We start from the raw sequence: 20,289 nt of genomic DNA on the forward strand, positions 1-20,289 counted from the left end.
CAAATCAACCCGGAATGATGCCAAATTTGCAGATATGTCCAAAATGAAATAACGGAGCCACTCCAACTCTCGGAATCACATTCTGACCCCGATATCATAAAAGTCAACTATGGGTCAAACTTCTCCATTTTCCAAACTTCAACTTTTTCAACTTTCGCTGAATCGCCTCAATTACCCTACGGACCTCCAAATCTGAATCCGAACGTGCACCTAAGTCCAAAATCACCATACAAAGTTGTTGAGATTAACCCAAAACTCGTTCCGGGATCGTTTACTTAAAAGTCTAATTCCGGTCAAATTCTCACTGCTTAAGCTTCCAAAACTAGAATTCTTCTTCCAATTTGACTCTGAATCCCACGGTAACTGAATTCAACTATGCATGCAAGTCAATACACATAATATGAAGCTGTTCAAGACTTTACGCCGTTGAACGGAGCTTAAATTCTCAAAACGACCGGACGAGTCGTTACAATTTGATCCACAAGTTCACTTCATAAGGTTGTCGTAATCATGTTCCTCCTATAAGTTTTAAGGTAATCCTTCATCAACAAAATAATATAAATAATTAAACTATAAAAGTATAGCTTGTATTAGTGAATAACATTCTGATCATCTTCAAGTTGAACATTGAGAAAGATAGTGTCGTTATCTCCTTGCTTGTGGGTCTTAACATCTTCATACGTCACAACCTGACCAATGACATCTACAAATATAAATGTTAGTTAGACAATTTTGTAAAATGTGGTAATAATAGAAGAGAAGAATTACCAGTTAATTATGCCTCATCGACATCATTCTGATTTGTTAGCTGATCAAAAAAATGATAGTTGAAGATATTCATATGAAATGAGGATTCAACTATTTCCTCAACTGTTGTCCTTTATGTAAATGTTAGTCTCATATTGTATGTCGTAGTCTTTAAAATTAAGTTGTTTGGTCCGACAACAAAGTAGTTCATGCGATATAAGTCGAGTTCATGTATCTTGGTCCTAAAACACTTAATTACATACTTTCCAATCGAGTCTTGGATACGATCACCCTAAAAAATAGATTAATTATTAGGATGTATCATATTGCAAAGAAATAGCATATATGCAATAATTAGTGCACAATTGTGAAGGCTTGATGTGGATAATGTTGGAGTAACAGCAAAGGCTGTTACTGTTGTTCGTGCTCTTCATAGAATGTGGGAATTGATAGCTAAAGATGTATTTCTTATTTTTGCTGCTTTAGACTTTAAAAACAAAAACAGAAATATTTATACTACACATAATTATTTCATATATAAGCCAAGTTTTGTTATGTTTGTCCTAACCATAATCATTTTATATGACCCAAGTTGCATAATCGTTTCTGTACAAATGACTAGATTATTTAAACCAAAAGCAAAATCCAAAATTTTAACCATAGATAATGCTAATCTTTATAATGTACTTTACATGACAAAACTAGTATTTGTAGAGTCAATATCAGGATGTTGGGGAAAAAATAGTGCTCAAAGCTAAATGCTGCATTTTGTGTTAATAATCAACCTCAAGGGGAAAGCGAGGCTCCAAAGATATGTAGGCATCACACCCATTTTAAAAACTAGAAACATACTAATAATGATGAGATATGCGCCTTTGTGATTGTACACAACTCATTTGAATGGTAACGTCGTTCCGGGAGTATAATAGAATCTTTACAACTAAGTGAAGTTGAATAAGCAAAATTGTTGTAAGTTCGTCGTAAAGAAATTAATAACAAACTACTTTCAGAAACAGAAACAGAGTACTAATACTACATATAATTTTTCACAATCAATACATCTTATTGTGAAAATTCTATCCATAAAATAAGAAAAGAATAGAAATTTTAGAACTATAGTAATTAAGTTGAATATGTTACCTTTGCATCTTATAAAATCAACTCAATTGAATATGGTTTTCCAGGATTAAAATGATCCGGCATTTTTCACATTCAAACGACTCTGACTTTGAGATTCCACTGCATCGAGTTGATTGAAATTTAACTGATTTCATAAAGTGTTGTAACCATATTTACAAACTTTTGTATTTTGAATAGAGAAAATAGAAGAAGGAGCAGACATTTGAGACATTATTAGCATAGGAGACAGTTTATAAGTTATGGAGTTAGGTTTTGATGCCCACGTTTGGTTTTGGGAGGACGATCGTGGAGTATTTCTTTTCCCCTTTCTTCCTATTTCTATGTAAAATTATTTGTAAATAAGAGTCCAATTTTTTAAATAGATGATCGTGGATGAAGAAACCTAGGAGTCCAAAAAATGTGGGAGTCATAGTTTGAATAGATATGCCAAAATGTGGGACTCTGTGAATAACTGGCCAAATTATATTTTATAATTTTTTTAAATCTCCAAGCTTATTGGAGTTTCGTCAGAAAAATTGACACATCTCAATTTTTCGTTTTGACACTTAGCACAAAATTATGAATTTGCCTCTCCTTTTCTATATTAATAGATTATTTCTTATCTAATAAGTGATTATGCTGGAAATTTGTTTTGGATTATATTTATATATGTCACGACCCGAATTTTTCATACTCGGGAGTCGTGATGGCGCCTACTAGTGAAAGATAGGCAAGCCAATCATTCCAAATATTTTACCTTTTCTATTTTTAATCCTTTAACATTGGTAAATTAACATTATATAAATAAACAACAGAATTAAATAAACGGAAAAACAAAATATAACAAATTAAATAATATTGATACAAATCCATAAACAAAAGCTACCGAGAACTGGTGTCACATTCTCACAGACTGTCTAGGAATACTACAAATAGGGGTTCGAAAGATAAATACAAAGTTATTTCTAAAATACATAAAAGAAACAATACGGAAAGATAGAAGGAGATGCCAAGGCCTGCGGACGCCTGCAGGACTACCTTGGGTCGCCTGATGGACTGAAGGTAGCAGCCTCACTACAGTCCAAAAGCTACAGCACCGAGATCTGCACACAGTGCAGAGTGTAGTATCAATACAACTGACCCCATGTGATGGTAAATGCCTAGCCTAACCTCGGCGAAGTAGTGACAAGGCTAGAACAAGACTACCAAATAAACTTGTGCAGTTAACTCATACAACAGAAAAATAAAGGCAGAAATTTACAGTTAAAGGTAGGAGGGGAAAACATGTTGCGGGGAAACAACAAGTAACAATAGAAAACCAACATAGAAATGTAAAGAACACCATAATTCAATTATCAGCAAGAACTGAAAATTAAAGACAAGTGCACGGCATCACCCTTCGTGTTTTTACTCTCGTCCTCACCATAAGAATCAATATAATCGGCACGGCATCAATCATGGCACGAAATTATCCTTCGTGCATTATCACTCATATCATGGCATGGCATTATACATCGTGTGGCACGACATCACCCTTCATGCTTTTACCTCACAATATTGGCACGACATCACCCTTCGTGCATTAACACTCTCAAAATCATGCACGACATCACCCTTTGTGCTTAACACTCTTCCTCAGCCAAGCAACAATCACAAAGCAATTTGGGCAAGGGAATCAATAATATCATAAAAACATCCCGGCAAGGGAACAATAGTATAACAACAATATCCCGACAAGGAAAACAATATCATGAGTAATAATATCCCGGCAAGGGAGATAATATCAAAAGCAATAACATCCCGGGAAGGGAGACAAAATCATAAACCTCTTCTCTTCTTCACATTTACTTCACAACTCAATTCTCAACTTGAGCCAACGCTCAACAATGTTCAATTACCAATTATACTTCCACAAGCCTTGTTCAACAATAAAAATCATCATATAAAATATGAACAATACGAAATGGAGGAACATTAATCATAGTATAAGACTCACTGGCATGCTTGACACCGACGCATAGATACCCGTCACCATGCATATACGTTGTACTCAACAATTAACACATAGCAAATAAGATACAACTCCTAATACCTTAAGTTAAGGTTAGACCAAACACTTACCTCAATGCCACGAACATAATTCAAGCCTCATCTATCACTTTATCTCTTGTTTCCACCACCAACTCACTTGTATCTAGCCACAATTTACTTAACGGTATCAATAAATACTAAATGAATCAATTCTAATGCATGAAAATAGGTTTTCTAATGATTTCCCCAAAAAGTCAAAAATCGAACTCGGACCCACATGGTCAAAACTCGAGGGTCGAACCAAAACCCGATTACCCATTCACCCACGAACTCAAATACATAATTTGTTTTGAAATCAAACCTTAAATCGAGGTCCAAAACTCCAAAATTTTGAAAATCCTAATTTCTACCCAAAACACCAAATTTCCCCCATGAAAACCCTTGATTTTGAATTGAAATCATGTGAAAAGATATTATAGATTAAAGAAAATGAGTTAGAAACAACTTAAAATTAACTTGGAGAAGAACTATTCTTTAAAAAATCGCTCAAGAGAGTTTAGGTTTTGAGAAAGTTTGAAAAATGAAGAAAAATGCGTTTAAGTCCTATTCACTGGTCGCAGATGTCGCAATTGCGACCAGGGTTTCCCACCCTCGGGAGTCGTGATGATGCCTACTAGTGAAGCTAGGCAAGCCAATCATTCCAAATATTTTACCTTTTCCATTTTTAATCCTTTAATAGTGGTGAATTAACATTATATAAATAGTAGAATTAAATAAGCGGAAGAACAAAATACAACAATTTAAATAATACCGATACAAATCCATAAACAAAAGCTACCCAGAACTGGTGTCACAATCTCACAGACTATCTAGGAATACTACAAATAGGGGTTCGAAAGATAAATACAAAGCTATTTCTGAAATACATAGAAAAAGCAGTATGGAAAGATAGAAGGAGACGCCAAGGCCTGCGGACACCTGCAGGACTATCTCGGGTCGCCTGATGGACTGAAGGCAGCAACCTCACTGTGGTCTAAAAGTTGCAACACCGAGATCTACACACGGTGCAGAGTGTAGTATCAGCACAACCGACCCCATGTGCTGGTAAGTGCCTAGCCTAACCTCGGCGAAGTAGTAACGAGGCTAGGACAAGACTACCAAATAAACTTGTGTAGTTAAATCATATACAACAGAAAAATAAAGGTAGAAATTTATAGTTAAAGATAGGAGGGGGAAACATGCTGCGGGGAAACAACAAGTAACAACAGAAAACCAACAGAGAAATGTAAAGAACATCATAATTCAATTATCAGCAAGAATCGGAAATCAAGGACAAGTGCATGGCATCACCCTTCGTGCTTTTACTCTTCTCCTCACCATAAGAATCAATATAATCGGCATGACATCACCCTTCATGCTTTTACCTCACATAATTATGGCACGGAATTATCCTTCGTGAATTATCACTCATATTATGGTACGACATTGTACATCATGCGGCACGGCATCACCCTTCGTGCTTTTACCTCACAATATTGGCACGGCATCACCCTTCGTGCATTAACACTCTCAAAATCATGCACGACATCACCCTTCGTGCTTTACACTCTTCCTCACCCAAGCAACAATCACAAAGCAATTTGGGCAAGGGAAATCAATAATATCGTAATAAAATCTCAACAAGGGAACAATAGCATAACAACAATATCCGGGCAAGGGAAACAATATCATGAGTAATAACATCCCGGCAAGGGAGATAATATCAAAAGCAATAACATCCCGACAAGGGAGACAATATCATAAACCTATTCTCTTCTTCACATTTACTTCACAACTCAATTCTCAAGTTGAGCCAACGCTCTACAATGTTCAATTACCAATTATACTTCCACAAGCCTTGTTCAACAATAGAAATCATCATATAAAGTATGAACAATACGAAATGGAGTCACATTAATCATAGTATAAGACTCACGAGCATGCTTGACACCGACACATAGATACTCGTCACCATGCATATACGTTGTACTCAACAATTAACACATAGCAAATAAGACACAACTCCTAATCCCGCAAGCTAAGGTTAGACAAAACACTTACCTCAATGCCACGAACACAATTCAAGTCTCATCTATCACTTTACCTCATGTTTCTACCACCAACTCGCTTGTATCTAGCCATAATTTACTTAACGATATCAATAAATGCTAAATGAATCAATTCTAATGCATGAAAATAGGTTTTCTAATGATTTTCCCAAAAAGTCAAAAATCGACCTCGGACCCACATGGTCAAAACTAGAGGGTCGAACCAAAATCCGATTACTCATTCACCCACGAACTCAAATATATAATTTGTTTTGAAATCGGACCTCAAATCGAAGTCCAAATCCCCAAAATTTGAAAATCCTAATTTCTACCCAAAACACCCGATTTCCCCCATAAAACCCTTGATTTTAAATTGAAATCATGTGAAAAGGTGTTATAGATTAAAGAAAATGAGTTAGAAATGACTTACAATTGATTTGTAGAAGAACAATTCTTTAGAAAATCGCCCAAGAGAGTTTAGGTTTTGAGAAAGTTTGAAAAATGAAGAAAAATGCGTCTAAGTCTTATTCACTGGTCGCAGATGTCGCAATTGCGACTAGAGTTTGCAATTGCAAACCCCTTCAGGACCTGCTGCCTTCGCAAATGCGAAGAATCTGTCGCATTTGCGACCAAGGGGAAATCCGGTCACCTTCGCATTTGCGAGGGACTAGTCACATTTGCAACATCACAATCGCGAGAAATAGTCGCATTTGCGACCAAGGCCTGTCCAGTCTGGGATCGCATTTCCGACATTTGGGTAGCAATTCCTATGCCTGAGAACTTCGCAATTGCGAAGTCTGATCTCGCAATTGCGACATCAGAGGCTTGAGCAAAAATGCCAGATACCAAAAACCATTCCTAAGTCCAATTTCACTCTGTGGCCTATCCAAAACTCACCTGAGCCCTCTGGGCTCCAAACCAAACATGCACAAAAGTCCAAAAATATCATACGGACCTGCTCGTGCGATCAAATCATCAAAATAATATCAACAAATATGAATTAAACCTCAAATTCATGAAATCACTTAAGAACATTAAAATTACTATTTTCTCAACTATAGGTCCATTTTATACCAAACCCACTCCGATCTTTACCAAATTTTACAGATTCATCTTAATAACTATTTCAAACTTGTACCGGGCTCCGAAACCAAGATACGAGCCAGACAATATCAAGAATTACATCAAATCACTTCCAAATAGGGGTGTGCATTCGGATCGGTTTATCAATAAATTGAATCGATTATTTGTTATCGGTTTATCGATTTATCGATTTCAATTTTGATTTCAAAATTTTCCTTATCGAGTTATCGATTTCGATTTCGATTTTGTCCTCTTCGGTTATCGGTTTATCGATAAACCGATAAGATATACTAAAAAAATAAATATTCCCTTATTCTATAATACCCTTCCATTTACCCTAAGTCCCTAACCCTATTATTTCCTCTACCCTTTACATCCAGCTTTCAAACCATTTATTTCTGTCATAGCCCATTTCTTGGCCCAAATTCGATTTTTCCAATCTCTTCGTTTTCTCGTAATCTTGGCACAATTCTGAGGTCTAGAAGAAAACCCAGTTTCACAGTTTGCTTTGTTCCGGAGGATGAGAAGTTGACTACTCAATTTGACAAGTTGAATGCCCAATTAGAGATTGGGACAGAGGAGATTCAAATAAAAATTGAGGAGCAGATCTCAGCAACGCGTTTAACCGAAAAATTGGCTAGGAAAAATCGGAGAGGTTTACTTATCTTGTGGTTACGGCTATGTCTAGTTTTGGGATTACTTCCTTGGCTATTATGGCCGTCTATTACAGATTTTCGTGGCAAATGGAGGTATGAAACACTTCATAATTAATTCTCACTTCACTCTTCTTCTCGTTTTTCTTATTTTTAAAAAAATTGCTTTTTACTGAATTTTCTAATATTATGTTTGGGTGTAGGGCGGAGAAGTGCCTTTAACTGAAATGTTTGGTACATTTGCTCTCTCAGTTGGTGCTGCTGTAAGTTTCTTATTTTCTACTATCTTTTAGCGTCTGTTGTAAGATGCTTTTTAGCTTCTTTTTGTCCATATTAGTTAGGCGTGTTTATAGCGATAAACTTTCCGTGAAATCCCGCAATTTTGTTTTATTGGTGTAATCGATAACCAAATCGATAAGCTCCAAAAATCGATTAATCGCAATCGAAAAAATCGAAACCTTATTGAAACGATAACGATAAGTATATGTACAAACCGATAATCGATAAGTAATTGTCGATAAGGGTCAAAATCAAATCGCTAAATCGAATGCACACCCCTACTTCCAAAAACCTTTATATTTTTAGAAAATAATTTTCTTTAAAAATTCATTTCTCGGGCTTGGGACCTCGGAATTCGATTTCGGGAATACGCCCAAGTGCCAAATTTTACTACGGACCCTACAAGACCGTCGGATCACGAGTCCGGGTCCGTTTACCAAGAATGTTGGCCTAAGTCAATTTTATTCAATTTTAAAAGCCAATTTCCTTATTTTACTTAGTTTTCACATAAAAGTTTTTCGAAAACACGCCCAGACTGTGCATGAAAATCGAGGTGAGACAAAAAGAGATTTTTAAAGTCTCGGAATATAGAATCGACTTGTAAAATAAGTGATGACCCAACACAATAATTTTGTAGGTAATTCGTTTCAGGAATTAGTTAATGGGTTCTTCCTATGATAGTCTAACTAGTTTCACCCATTGGATCCACTTTTTTGATAATATACAAATATCTCAACTCTGAACATACCATGAGGAAATTAAAGTTAAGGTCTACTCTAGGTTTTTTCGGCTTTTAATCAAACCGAACTATTGGGACAAAGGCATAAAAGCTAATATGAGATTTTAGCGTTAGTCAACTTGCTTTCTTTTCTTGCCTTAATGTTCCTCCGTTTTTTCTTGGTAATAATCATTTGTCTGAGAATCAACTCTTGGAAATTAGCCTGTCTGAATATTAGGCCTTTAATTAATATTATCACAGTGAAATTCTAACGCTGAAATTCTTTATCAGACAATGACTCCAGTGAAGCCCAGATCTGAATATGAACCAACGAAAGCGAAAAGTTTTATTTTGTGTTTCATACAACTGATACTAGTTGTATAAGACTCCCTTTTGTCTCATAAATTTGTAGACCCCAATCTTATATTTTTGGGTCCACAAAACTGTGAGACAAAAAAATTATCTCATACAATTAATGTCAGTTTTATGAGACACAAAATAAACTTTCCTGAATGCAGATATTTTGTTAACCCTACAGCACCTCGTCAAAGTAACACTTTGTTTGACATGATTATTTACTATAGCTTATCATTTTCACTTTAAATCGTATCAAGACAAGACTGTATCTAATATTGATTCTATGAAAAATTTTAAAAAATGTTTACCATAAAAACCACACATAATAGTACATGGGATAAGAGATCGACATCACATGATTCCATGTAAAGGTGCATTTAAAGTTCAAAGTTATCCCAAAAATCTTTATTAGCACTAAATTATTGGACGTAGTACCATGAAAGTGGACAGTATCGTGACAATATATGGGACAGCAATGGCTATTTGTTGAGGTCACCCTAAACGAATGATGTTTCCCACTCTCTTCCTCCTTTTAATGATTAGACAAGAAAAGGCAAAAAAGGAGGAGACAACTCTCAAATTTATCCTGCTCAAAACATGAGTGTCAGTAAGCTTTTAACATTCTATATATCGTCAAGCCTTTTCATAATTGTTTGGTTTGTTCTGATATTTTTTTATTATTATATATATTGAAGTAATATTATAATAAACATATATTATATCATAAAATGAAAAAGTAAGGGAGCATTTCAATATGAAAAGTGCTAAGTTGGTTCGCACATCCCTTCTTGGTCATCTGAAGTTGAGCAAGAAGATGTGTCCAACAAACAACGGAAGAAAAAAAGAGAATGGCCAAGATTCCTTATTCCTCTGCCGTCGAAAGTTTGATGTATACAATGATATGCACTCGACCAAATATTACTCATGCAATCGGTGTGAAATGAAACGCTTCTAAGCTTTTGATTTTGAAAATAGAACGTTTCTGCCTTGATTTAAAATGGAACGCTTCTTGGCTTCAATGGAATGTCCTTGGCTTTTAACACCAAAGGCAAAAAAAATTTATCACTGTTATAATTAAATGTCAAACTGTACATTATTTCGAAACAATATTACAATGTGGCGAAAGGAAAGTCTGTCAGATGGGAATTGGGAATCTTTCAAGAACAAAACGAAGACAGTCGTACATTAAACATAGTATTTTCAAGTTTTAAAGTAAAAAGAAATCAAAGTCTGATCCCTAAAAAGGAGGGGTCCAGAATCAAATACAGTAGTCTTTTTTGAGATTAGATGAAACTTTTTTACTATTTTGCGGTTTCCATATGAAAATCTTGGAAAAGCAAGATAATTGGTAAGGTCTTCGATCTACATGGATAAACTTACAAAATATGTAACCCATCAAACATAATTCGACGGTAGTGAAAACTTAAACTGCAAACTTAATTAAGTAGCAAGAAATTTTCTTGAGAAATTGTATAGAACCTTATGCCAACTTTTTGGACTCAAAAAAAGTTTTTATAGTGTAAGAAAGAAGTTACTTTTCTATCTAAAACGCGATATTATACTGTGTTATACTTTAACGAAATTTTAGCCGTTAAAGTAAAGCGCAGTATAATACCGCGTTTTACATATAGCACAGTATTATACTGCATTTTACTTATTAAAATTTAAAACCCCTCTTCTTCCCCACGACAGAACACTCAATCCTCCGTTAAAGTATTCAACAGTGCCCCCCCCCCCCATTCTAAAAAATATTTTCGAGTGGACCACACCCGTCACAGAAAAAGTGAAGATTGTAGGTCCCACATACAACCCAAGCATTCGATTGTTGTGGTTTCCTCGTTTCGGGCTCAAATTTCAATTTTTGACTTTTCTAAAAACATAAATCGAGGTATTCCAATTTAGTTTATGTAGAAACTTGTATAATAATGCATATTAGATGTCATGAATGTGTTTCCACATTGTTTTGTGTTTTGTTTGCAATTAAATTTGTATGTTATTTTTATCCGGATTAAATTATTAGTGTTTAAAAAAATAGTTAAAAGTTAAGAAATAATTTTTCTTGTTAATAAAAATGTTCATAAATTTCTTTTACTGTTTTATATGTAATTTCGTGAATGTTATGTTATTAAAATATGTTTGTTGTTTTTATTTAGTTTAGATTATTTATTTACTTAAAGAATAGTGCCCTTATAGCGTAGTAAAATATAGAGCCTTTTAGCGTAGAATCTTTGTAGTTTAAGTATATACTAACTACAAATTCTATCCAATTACACTTTATAAAACAAACACACAGAACTAACAAATATATGCTGTCAAATTAAATATCGAGCATGGAACTCATAGATATATACTCTGTCCAATTAAAAATTAATAATTTAATTCATAAAACTACCAAAATTCTAAAAAATATCAAAATTGTCACAAATAAGAATTCAGGACAGTTTGGTACTACTAGACCTCAAATATCGAGCCTGGAACCGATATATATTTACTCTGTCCAATTAAAATTAATTATTTAATTTATAAAACTAACAAAATTCTAAAAATATTGAAATTGGCACACATAAGAATTCAGGATAGCTTGGTGCTACTGGGCCTCAAATATTGAGTCTGGAACCCATAAATATCTACTCTGTCTAATTAAATAATTAAATAATAATTATTATAACACAAACAAAATTCTAAAAATATTCAAATTGACACACATAAGATTTCAGGATAGTTTGGTGCTACTGGGCTTCAAATATCTAGCCTGAAGCCCATAGATATATACTATCCAATTAAATAATTAAATATTTAATTTATAAAACTAACAAAATTCTAAAAATATTAAAATTGACACACATAAGAATTCAGGATAGCTTGGTGCTACTGAGCCTCAAATATCGAGCCTGGAACCCATAGATATATACTCTGTCTAATTAAATAATTATATTTAATTTATAAAACTAACAAAATTCTAAAAATATTGAATTTGACACACATAAGAATTCAAGATAACTTGGTGCTATTGGGCCTCAAATATCGAGTTGGTAGCCCATAGACATATACTCTGTCCAATTAAATTTAAATCTTAATTATTATAACACAAACACATAATTAATATTGTTTAATTTACAGTAGACGATATGGACGTGCCGCTTGTGCATCCTGGACCTTTCTCGGATGAGATATTAGTGTTACAAGGCGATCATAGGTTCGCCTACGTATGGGAGGGAGAGCTAGTGGAGCAGACTCTCCGCGCCAGGAGAGTGGACGACGTGTGGGACTTTATGAGGGAAAGAGTTTTCCATCCCGACGTAGTCCATCGACTGCGTGATACGGGCTTCTATAGGATATTTGAGATTGGGCGGCTGCAGCTCGACTGATCTCTGAGCACGGCGTAGATAGAGTGGTGGAGACCAGAGACGTACACTTTCCACATGCCCATTAGCGAGGCCACCATCACGCTTTAGGATATTCAGGTTTTATATGGGCTACCTGCTGATGGACTGGCCGTTGCACTGCCTCAGTATATGAGATTTGTGACGCGTGCCCAGTATTTGGACTTGCTGCACCAATTCACTGGTTTTAGGCCAGAGGGTGAAGTTGCAGCTTCATGGGGCAGTCGCATTTCTATGACAACTATTAGACAGCATTTGACGGTATTGCACCCCGACATCACCTGTGAGATAGATGATCTATATATTTACCGGTACACGAGGTTGGCATTGCTCCTTCTTTTTGGGAGTATCTTGTTCCCGAACACTTCGGGAAATCTAGTGAGTATGCGATTTCTACATCATCTTCAACAGCTAGATGAGTTACCCCCAGTATAACTGGGGTGCTACTGTTCTCGCTTACCTGTACAAGAGTATGTGTCGGGCTAGCATGGGCACCCAAAGCAACGTATGTGGTTTTCTGCCGCTTTTACAAGTGACAATATATTCGAATACTATGTTCATTACTTCCAATTCTATATAGTCAAAATGACTCTTAAATTTTACGTCGACCTTGTATGTTAGGTTTGGGCCTAGGAGCGGTTTCTGCCGTTGCAGCCACCTCTACCACCATTACCTCCGGATGTAGCACCTCCGTTTCTCGCTCTATCTAGGAGGTGGGTTCTCTGGCGTGGAAATTACTGAGCCATTGATGCTCATCATAATCTCCCCCTTGTCAGGGATGTGTTGAATATGCTGGAGGTCGTACAGGTAAATATGTAACTAAACTTATATGTTATAAATTCATTTGTGTTGCGCATACTCACTTTTATGTTATTATTTGATAGTTCATCTGGATGCCATATAGCGACGACTTGATAGCTGGCTTGCCTGATTATTGCTTGGTCGGCTGACTGATTTGGAGCACTTTTGTCCCGCTAATGTGCCTTGATATTGTGGAGCATCATGCCACAGAGCTGGTACTTTGCCAGTTTGACCGTCCGCAGACTATACTGAGGGAGCCTACATGGGAGGCTACACATTATCAGCGGGATGATCGTTCGAGGACGGACGACGCATTTGTAGCAAGGCTAGAGGCACAGGTCCATACTTGGGACCAGCAAGAGGACCTGATTCCGCCCCCACCTTCACAGATCCAGTCGCTAACTACTGAGATTTATATGTCCTGGTACCGCAACGTTACCCGACTGATGATTGGGAACCCCGTTCATCAAGCTGGCGGTTAGTACAGACCATACGTCGGGAGGTACGACGCACTGGTATGTTTTTTTTTGGAACCCATACTTATAACTGTGATATAGTATTCTGTAATTAAGGCCGACAATCCTGCAATCACTGAGTATGGCCGGCATGTGGTAGAGCTGGCTCTCCGGACACTGCAACAAGCCAGAGAGGACGAGAGGTTAGATCACGCTGCTAAGTATGTGGCGCTAGAGTATCACCATCAGGATAGGCCTGTCGCACGCCCGAGGGGACATGCACGAGCCAGGGCTACCCCATGAGGCAGGGCTGCCCCATGAGGCAGGGATATCCCACGAGGCAGGGGTGTCCCATGGGGTCATGGGGGACGGGGAGGAGGTGGTCCCCAGCAAGGGGGCGTTGAGGCACCTGTTGTGGCACCTGATGAGGATTTTGGAGATGATCAGCCGGATTACATCCCTCAGCAAGACGAGCCTTCCAGCAGCTTGCCGTCATACAGCCTTTAGTTGGAACTGCCAGCATCGCAATTCACCCCGTCAGATCTAATGTTGATCACGGGTACATTCGACGGAGATGTATAGCACTTCTTTTCAGGCCCATCTACCGCAGTTGAGGATTGGCCGACCCGAGACGTGGATGGTAGGCGCAGGTTGAGTTTTGGCTCATCCCCGGCGTTGCAGCAGATCTATCATAGGCGCAGGTATGTTTGTATTACTATTAAATTTTAAATTGTTTTTTTCCTTAATGATTTACCATAAACTAATTTTTAATTTTCTTATTATGGCTTCGTCCCAGCCCATCACAGAGCCCATTCAGGAGCCCGACGAGACCATGTTAAGAAAATATTTTTGACTTAACACGTACATTACTAATATATATTTTCATATACTAAGCTTACTAATTGTTTTGTAGGTTGCTGACGGATTGATGACCCCTTTTACCGATCCTGCCAGCGCTACTGACGATCATGCTGCAGCGCATCCTCACATAAAGAGGCGACGTGATGAGGATGATCCTGATAGCGTATCCGGGCAACAGGGGATGCTCCTCAGGCCAGCGGCTGCATTGAAGTACACAGGTTGTAGGACCCATTGATTTTTTTTTATATTTTATGTAAATAATACATTATATAAATAATGGCAAGAATTTTATTTTAACAATAATTTTATTTTAACACAATTTGGACAAGAATTTTCTTTTAACACTATAACACAAACACAAACATAGCAAACCTAACATAACATAAATTTAGTACACCTAATGAAAACACATAACACGGAAACATAAAGATACACTACTACGCTCTACACCTACATGTCATTGTTTAGTCACGACCGCCTAGTATTCTCTACTCCAACCACTTATTTTTTTCTTCTTCCACCTCCTTGAGTTTCTCCTTCAACTCCGCAACTTCTCGTTTGGATTGTTGCTCTCTTTCCCACTGCTTCAAATACAAAAAATGAAGAGAATACAACTTTTCTTTGTAGTATTCCTGCTGACAGGGTTCATCAATCCATACCTCAAAATTGCAAAAAGGTTCATTGGGAACCCTATAAAACTTGTTCATACACGCCCAGTAGTGGCATCCAGTTTCTTCCCAACAATCGTGCATCATGCATTTTTTGCTGCACTCGCAAATTAGGACATAAAGGGGTTGAGACATTTGTTAAAGTGTAAAGAAAAACCTTTCTTTTATGGAAATATTTGTTATTGGTTATTGTTAAGCACAGAAAATAACTAGAATGCGCCCATTATTTATAGGCAAGAGGACACACAAAATATAGTATTGTACCGCGCTATACATATTCAATTTTTTTGAAACAAAACAGCTTTTGCGTAGTCGGTTCAGCTTTACAGAACGACCAGACAACACACAAAACATAGTATTGTACCACGCTATACATATTCAATTTTTCTGAAACGAAATAGGTTTTGCGCAATCAGTTCAGCTTTACAGAACGACAAAACAACACACAAAACATAGTATTGTACACATATTCAATTTTTCTGAAATGAAACAACTTTTGCGCAGTCGGTTCAGCTTGACAGAACGACAAGATAACATACAAAACGTATTATTGTACCGCACTATACATATTCAATTTTTCTGAAATGAAACAACTTTTGCATAGTCGGTTCAGCTTTACAAAACGACAAGACAACACACAAAATATAGTATTGTACCGTGCTATACATATATAATTTTTCTGAAACAAAACAACAATGTCTAGATTTATCCTTTATTATCTTTTATTTTCATGTATGTTGCTTTAGTTATGATTGTTGTGCTTTTATCTCTTCGAATATTATGTTATGAAATTTCAATCTTCAGATTGGTCTTCTTTACTAACACCAATAAGTTGAATGTTGGAACTACCATATCATCATCCCAATTCAGAAGGTCATGTTAACAAAATAAGACGTAACAAGATTGTAGAACATAATTTTATTTGATAGATATTGCAACATACACAAGTACAGACACTTATTACAAAAAACATTACGAAAACAAAATACTTGGTGTATCCTTGATAGTTAGGTACATTCGATGAACTTGCACCAGGAGCTGGATTACCACCGCCACCCATACCAGCTGAAGGACATTTACAACGGTCGCGTCCTATTTGCGAGCATATGCTACATTTAAGCGCATAAACGGTATCACCAACATCCATTTGGTTCCGTATACGCATTCTCTTTTGCACTTGTAGCTTGCGCAAATAGTCCTTGTTACACACTATTTTAAATGGTTCCGGTGGCCAATAATGTTCAGCACCCAATGGCTGCAACTGCCCACTACATGTGTCTACGTATGCAGCAACACTGTATTTCCTATCAATATAGTTGGTTGCCCCTAAACCAACTTGTTGAAAGCACTTCATGGCATGTGCGCACGGCATGTGGTAGATGGTCCATTTCCCACATGAACACAACCTGTTGGCTTCATTCACCGTCTGTAGATTATTCCCCCGGTGTCCACGGATAGCGGTGCAAACTTCAAAAATACCCCGGTCATGATTGTACTGTAAATATGAATGCCAATGCGCTCGCCTCCTGCACTTCTCAAATCTTATCATCGGTATTGGTATAAATTGAACACCCCTGTGCATCAATTCTGATGCAGCTCTATGCCTTTCAACAAACCTCTCCGCAATCTATTTGAATGTCATCCGGACCATGGCAGTGACAGGCAATCCACGTGCAGACTTCAATAAGCCTTTAAATGACTCCGACACATTTGTAGTCAGGGCTCCCCATCTTTTTCCACCATCAGTATGCAATGTCCACATATGAAGCTCATGTCCCATCAGCCAAGTATAGGCTCGTAGATCTAACTGTCGAATCGCTTCCATGCGCCTCGTAAATTTGCACTACTGGTGCTCAGTTGCAGCCATCCACATTAAATCATGCAAGGCCTTATCGTGATATTTCTTCTGGAAATTGGCCTTCAAGTGCCTCACACAGTAACAGTAGTATGCATAGGGTTCCTGTCATTCAGGCAAATGTCGTACAGAACTTAAAATACCACCTGTCGATCAGATATTAGACAAATACCTGAACGCTGTTTGACAACATGCTTCTTCAAGTGGTTCAAAAAAAGCATCAACGTCTATTCGCTTTTATTGGCACAAATGGCAAAATCTAGTGGAAATATTTGTCCGTTGGCATCTACTGCAACTGTGATCAAAAGCTTAATATTATACTTCCCATAGACATGAGTACCGTCTATGGAAATTACTGAACGTCAATTTATAAAACAATCAATTGCTGGTTTAAATGACTAGAACACATAGTTGAAAATATATTTTGGTCTTTCCGAACTCCGCTCACGCCTCCTTTCAACAACAGTCCTGGGGTTAAAGTGTTTCAGTGCGGCCATGTACCTGGGTAAAGATGAAAATGACTTATTCCAGTCATCATAACTAATTTCAAAAGCATGTTTGCGCTCGAGATATGCCTTTCTTTTGGTTATAGTACACCCATACTCCTAGTGGATGGCTGCAATACACTCTTTGATCTTGAACCTAATGGACACTTTCAATTATGGAACCAAGACTAGAGAAATCAAGTCTACATCCAAGTTGAAGTGATTCTTATTGAATGTGTCCATTTCACATCTGTGGGTGCTAATATATTTACCCACTTTCTATAACCCTGATTTCTTCTTGCTGGCACGCAACATCCAGTGACAACCCATAAAGTCTCTATGGCATACAACCTTGTATACCTTCGTAGTTGACTCCCTTACCGTCATCTCACGACACTCTCTTACACTGTAGATTTTTACAGCCCTGATTAGGCGAGCTTTATGGGGAAAATACATGCCATTTGCCAGCAGTGCTGGTCTAGACTCATCCCATATTGTTGAATGAAATTCTTCAGCATTCCTTGTGACGGCATCCATATCCGGCATACTTGGCAAATTATTAAGGTAGGGAATATTCCGCTCATGAAATGGCACATGGGACTCGTACACTCTTGGTCTAACGGGAGGTGGATGAGCAAGCTCCCTCGTTAGCTCAGGTTCGACATTCACTTCCTCCTCATCATCACCCTCATCGGGGAAGGTGTGTCATCTCCAGACTCATCGGCATTGTTGTCATAATCACTATCATCTTTCTGACTCGGCGCATCTGCCAAATCACGAGTCAATACGTCTTCTACGGAAAACTGTGTCAGGTCAGGAACATCAAGTTGCTCATTTTCACTACACAAAAAGAACAAAATGATAAGCTATTCAAATTGATAAATACTTTACATATAGCTATATCACTTCACTTACAAGTCGTACTGTGTTGACATTCCATGATGGACATTTTCTTGTTGGTGATGACTCCCGAATGGACCACCGTGGTCCAACACGCCACAACTATGCATATTCCAACTAGGAGCGGAGGTCATAAGTTGTAAAATTCATATCCGGATGGTACCCCTATGAAAAATATGAGTGTTAATACAAATCCAATTCAAACATAAAATAAATAACGCTAAGGCGTAGAAAAATTGAAGTTTACCAGTCGTCTTGTGGATTATATAACGTCGAAAAATTATTTCCTTGTTGCTCATTCGCCGGTGGTGATAAGTTTAAATCAAGGCAAACTCTTTCATCAGGAATCTGTCCGGAAAAACTGCTCCAGAATAACCACCTGATGACTGGGGGTTATCCCTACTATGCACAACCTCATTATTGGGAACGTTTTCAACCTTGACGTACATTTCCAACAATTTTATTATAATAAATTCCTTGTATTCATCCAGAATCCGCAAAAAATCTCTAAGAGTTTCATCATCTTCGATGTTAAACTCAGAATAATAAGCAAACACTTGCAGAGTCATAGAATACGGAAATCTACCGGTTACTTTAAGGTTCACTAAACGTTTCCTCACACTCATTGTTTTACGTAACAACGATACCAATTTATCATACTCCATTGTAAGAAGTAATTTAACATGCCACTGTGGAGGTGAACTATACCTTACAAAGTTATTCTCTATTACAACCTCACCCCTCCCCCCAATATAATGAAACCCTTATTTTGGCTCTTCAGACATTATAAAATAATGCTTGATAACAAGAAGAAAAGTATGAACGGAAGTTTGAAGGAAAGAAAAAAAATGCTTGATAACAAGAAGAAAAGTATGAAAGGAAGTTTGAAGGAATGTTTTGAATGGATTTTCATAAAATCCTAACACCTTTAAATAACAGAATTTTTTTATGTAAAACGCAGTATCAAACCGCGCTTTATATATTTGAATTATTGTTATGTAAGTTAACCGCAGAACACTTATTGGTGGGCCCAAGAAAGAAGTAAAATGCAGTATAATACTGCGATGTATGTAAAATGCGGTATTATATTGTGCTTTACTTTAACGGCTAAAATTTTATTAAAGTAAAACGCAATATAATACCGCATTTTATGTAGAAAAGTAACTTTTTTAACACTGTAGTAACGTGTTTTGAGTCCAAAAAGTTAGCATTTAGGATTCGAACTCTATTCCTACATAACTTAATCACATAGGAGAAGATACATGTGGCTAGAATAGTACTCCCTCCGTTCACTTTTACTTGGCACATTTTAACTTTTCACGTCCCTTAAGAAATAATAAATAAAGTGCATAATTTACCATGATACCCATATTAATTGATGCATATTTTATTGGATTTGAAAAAATAATTTGAAATGAATAATAAATATTATAGGTATAATAGGGAATTTTTTTTGTCTTCTCTTAATATGCGTAAAGTGACAAGTAAAAATAAAAATCTATTTTTAATATTCATGCCAAGTAAAAGTGATCGGGGAAGTTAATTTAAGATACATTTACAGAAATACTTGAAGAAATAAATACACGACACAATCTCAGAGGAGAATTTATTTGATTAGGCGGCCTTAATATGCTCCTTTTTCAGTTGAGGTTTTTTCCAACAGATAATTTTTGGCCAGCAGAAATATTAAGCAGTGAGAACACTGGTGTGTTTGGTATAAATGAAAACATTTTTCAAAAAATATTTTATAATTTTTTCATGTTTGGTTGATAAAAGGTTTTGGAAAATATTTTTCTCATAAACTAAT

Source organism: Nicotiana sylvestris, chromosome 3, assembly GCF_000393655.2.
Source record: "Nicotiana sylvestris chromosome 3, ASM39365v2, whole genome shotgun sequence".
NCBI lineage: Eukaryota > Viridiplantae > Streptophyta > Magnoliopsida > Solanales > Solanaceae > Nicotiana > Nicotiana sylvestris.